Consider the following 5,089-nt stretch of genomic DNA (forward strand, 5'->3'; position numbering starts at 1 on the left):
ACCCTACAAAAGACAGGACAAAGTTGCTTAAAATACGTTTCTTAAGTATTTAATAAATAACAACTCCATATCATAAAACCAGAATTAGGCAAATTCCAGTAAGTTCTATGCATTGGTTTCAATGATGAACACAAAACACCACAGAGAACCTGCACTCATAAAGCTTAGCATATGTCCTATTTATACCTAAGATTGTGCTTGCTTAAAGAACACAAAACGACGTGTATTTATTATTTGCAATATCTCCTTATGACGGCTTTTTGGAAGGACTAATTTCAGTGCTATTTATATCTTAAACTCCTTTTTTTGTTTTCAAAACTGCACCTTAGAAATGTTTAATTAGTTTAGATAAGCCAGTGCACATAGATACCAACTAAACATCAACAGAATTAAAAAGCCCTCAACATTAGGTATTAAAAGTTTAGATTCAGGAGCTCCTGGTGAGTTCTAATTTTTCTTTAAGGAAGTGCTTCATAAGCAACTGCAAAAGAAAATGTACAGTTACACTTCTAGCTTATATTTTTTCTATTGCCACATTGAAGGCGCTATCTCCCAAAGGAGCTATACTCTCGTGAGGTAGTTGCATTATCCTTAGCGATGCTATAGTCAACGGCACCATGTTGAGAACTACAGACAGCGAACAGTAAAGCAATCTCTCGCTCAACCAGTAGCGGTGACGTGGCAGTTCATGTGCCCTGTGCTGTAGGTCAGATGTTGAACTTTGTATCATCTCTGGGTACCAATTATATATACTGGAAATGGCTCTAAGTTTTTTGTTTTTTTTTTTTAATATACTGGGTGTTTAAGATAAGAATACTATATTTGCCATGTAAGAAAACCTGGAGTTGACAAGGTTCTTTCCTCAAACGTCACTGGATATTTTACAATCATAAAAACCACCATTAAAAAAAGCTCCTGTTGGCTGAAATAGGCTTTATGAAAATCAGGTATCCACAAGATAATTACTTTATCATCCTGTTTTCTTTCTTTTTTCTGTAGTGTTCACTAGTCCTTGCTTATAAGAAATTCGTACAGTTGTTACAGACAGACTTTTCTGTTTCTCATTTCATTTAGATGAGAAGTTCCTGGAGAAGACATACATGCTTAGGCTGAAAAGGTAAAAGTGGGCAGGAGGAGGATTGGGAATGTAAGACCAAATCTGGGTGTGGAGATATTTGTTACCATCTATTGATGTCACAGATCTCAGGACCATTGGTAGTAAATGAGAGAGCATGATTTTTTTTCTTGAAAATATCTATAAATTGTGATTGTGTTAATGTTTCTTATTACAGATTTTCTCAGTGAATTCATTGTTTCTTTCATTAGTGTTTCTTATAATTGACCAATGCATTCATTAATAATTTCTTTATACTTCTATGTTGCAAGGAAACTCAGTAAGTTTCATGGAGTGGAACTAATGCTTAGCAAATGCATTTCCAAAGAATTCAATACAAATTTTGCACACAAAACAGAGTATCTCTGGAGCTGGACTACTGCAAAACTTATTTGCAACACTGGAAATGCCCATTCGTGGGAAAGAAGAATCCTAACAACTTGTGTGTAATTATCCTTGTCAGCAGCACCTATAACTTGAATGTAAGTTTTAGAGGGCTACATTTATTATATCAAAAGCAAATTACCAGCTGCTCAAATGGGGATGGTAGAATTTTAATATAACATCTGCAAAACAGCTTTACATATCTAGAATCAACTTTTTCTCATGCCGAAGAGCTTTCAGTGAGTCTCATTGATAAACTTATCACTCCACATGTCTCTACACTGGTTCATACTCTCTATAGTAACAGATATTTTAGCTGGTATGGCTGAGCTCAAAAACCTTTGTGTCACAGAGACTTATCCATCTTATTTATATCCCCTTCAGATAACCCCCAAGGTCAGTGTCATGTTTCTCTAATTCATAACTGTGTCATACATTTCCACATTAGTCACTTATCAGAATAGGCCTAAATACATGAATAGGCTCAGACTAGTTTGTAGTCTCTAACATATTTTAAAACATCATTTCTGTTATGTTACAGTTTCTTCTCAATGAATCTCCCTTGGAATTCTAAGAAAATGATAGCCCAGTAATAGATGTTGAGGTCCTGTCACAAAAACACACAATCATAGGGAGAAGAAGGGCAGAAATGGTGGGGGAAAGGGAGAGAGGCAAACCATGAGAGACTCTTGAATGCTGACAAAAACTGAGGACTGATGGATGGGGGGGGAGGAGGGATGGGCATGGAGGAGGACACTTGTGGGGATGAGCACTGAGTGTTATGTGGAAACTAATTTGACAATAAACTATTTGTAAAAAAAAATAAAATAAAATAAAATATAAAAAAATAAAATAAAATAAAAAAACACACAATCATAAAAGGAGAAGAGAATACTTTCAAAATAAATAAATTCTGATATGAATACAGAAGAAGAAAAGTATTATCTACATACCATAATACAGCTTCTTTTCTTGATGATCAAGTTGAAAGATGTCAGCAAAAACATAAAGGCCAGAATGAAAGAACCATTATGTACTGTGAAAAATTATAAATAAATTTTGAAAAGAAATGAGTGGACATAGAGGACAGAGAGAAGCCTGTCCAAAAAGAGGTAGTCAACATGGAGCTACCTGTAAAGAAAGTTCATAGGCCATGAACACTCTCTCTTATTCAGATTTTCAAAATGTGGCAAAGTCACATGAGGCAAAATTCACCACTCTTCTGAACTAACGGAGATTTCCATTTGTAGCAACTATTGCCTCAACATACCAAGAATGAGCCTTTGGGGGTTACACAGGGTTGAGCCAACATGTGTGGCAACAGAACCCTGAGATCCTATGGACTGTATACCTCTTTCCATTTCTTAAAAAAATTAATTTTTTTAATGTTTATCTATTTTTGAGAGAGAGAGGGAGAGACAGAGTGTGAGTAAGGGAGGGAAGGCAGAGAGAGAGAGAGAGAGAGAGAGAGAGACAGAATCCAAAACAGGCTCCAGGATCTGCACTCACAGCTCCTGATGTGGGGCTTAAACTCACGAACCTCGAGATCGTGACCTGAGCTGAAGTCAGAGGCTTAACCAACTGAGCCACCCAGTCACCCCTTTTAATTTTTTTTAATGTTATTTACTTTTGAGGGGGTGGGGAGAAGCAGAGAGAGAAAGGGAAACACAGAATCCAAAACAGGCTCTAGGGTCTGAGCTGTCAGCACAGAGCCAAACATGGAGCCTAAACTCATGTGAGCTGGTTACAAGTTACATCACTGTGAGATGATGACCTGAGCTGAAGTCAGATGCTTAACTAGTTGAGCCATCCAGTCACCCAGTATGCCTCTTTCCTGACTCCACTTCCCCCTGGCATTGTTGAGTCAGCTCTTGACTTGGACAGGCACTTTTCTGAATATGAAGGACAACCCTCACTGAAGTGTAATGAAAGAAGCAGGACGAGATAAGATATACTAGTTCCACTCTGTGAGTTGATTAAAGACCTGACAACTCTAAGAACACAAAGCTGGTTTATGAAATAGGGGATGTCAATGAGAACATACTGTTTACAGAAGGAAGGGCAAAAGAACAAAATCATGGAAAACAGCAGCATATAATGGACAGCAAAGAAATAGTGATCAAACATACGGATCAAACAATTATTATTCTTCCTCACCACTTTGGCTACCAGAGGACTGTGAAGAAGTATATATAGTGATCAATCTCAAATGCTCCTCCCTTCTCTGGTTAAGAATCATTGGCTGCCAGCCAAATTAATGAAAGGGGGTGGAGGATGATGCATTTCTCAGTTGGGGATACTGAAGTATCCTAGAGTTATGGCAGGAGTTAGTGGGAAAAAAAACCTGTGAACCGGTTTCCAAGATTGAAATGACTTGAAGGAATTGACCTAAAAATTAAGAGAAGATAGCAAAAAGGGAGAGAAAAAAAGGAATAAAGCCAGGTGTCAGGAGCCTCAATGAAAGAGGTATTTTTCAAATGAAAGATAAATGTTTTGGAAGCAGTAATACTTAGTTACAAAAATATTATCAGCTCCTGGTGTTTCAGAAAGAACTTTTAAAGGTGAAACTTCTTTTTAAGGTGAAATATTTTAAAAACATGTTTGAGGAGAGACTTGGTTTTTAGTCACAGCAATAATTCTGAAATCTGTGTGCATATTTAATTATCTGTGGAGAATTTTGTTTAGTTGCTTATGTAGTCCCGATTCCGTCTTTGGTTGTATTCCAGTACCAGTATTTGAAAACCACTTAAAATAGGGGTGAAATGAAAGGAAGCATCAGAAAATATAAGTTTGCTCACTGCAGGCAGAGAGTAACAGAAAATATTTTGGGAGATACATGGAAGAGAGACCAGCATCAGCAGGAGCCCAGAAGGATCAACAAGAGTCAAAAGGGCAGAACTGCAAGGAGAGCTTTAGTCTTTATTACTTTCATAACAAAATACTATCACTTAGTGGTTTTAGACAACACACATTTATTACCTTACAGTTCTGTGGGTCAAGAATTTGACAGTTTTCACTGGGTTAATGTCAAGGTGTCAGCAGGCTAGGCTGTGTCCTGGAGGCTCTAGGGGAGATTCTGTCTCCTTGTCTTTATCTGGTTTCTAGAGACTGCCTACATCCTTTGGCTTATGGACTCATCATCCTTCAACGGCAGCAACCTTGAGTCTCTGTGGGCTTTTCTTTACATCCGATTCTCTCGCCTTCATTGTCTCCCTTTTACTCTATAGGATCCTTGTGATTACATTAGGCCCAGGCACATAATTCAAAATAAACTACCTATTTTATGTCATCTGATTAGTGTCTTAATTACACACGAAAGCTTAGTTCTCCTTTTCCATGCAACCTAACCTATTCACAGTTCTGGGAAATAGGACACAGACATTTTGGGGAGGGGTATTATTCTTCCTATCACAGAGAAGCATTTTCAAGGGATAATAGGAAGTCAGAACTCCCCTAAGATTGAGATGCACATTCATATTTTATTTGCCTCATGTTTTTGGCTTTAAGGAAATATTGCCATATCTAATTGAGAGCCTCCAGGGGTGTAGAGCCAAGGTCCTACAGATCATACCTTGCAACATGGGCTGAGCT

Source organism: Hyaena hyaena, unplaced genomic scaffold (assembly GCF_003009895.1).
Source record: "Hyaena hyaena isolate Hyena2069 unplaced genomic scaffold, ASM300989v1 scaffold_1366, whole genome shotgun sequence".
Classification (NCBI taxonomy): domain Eukaryota; kingdom Metazoa; phylum Chordata; class Mammalia; order Carnivora; family Hyaenidae; genus Hyaena; species Hyaena hyaena.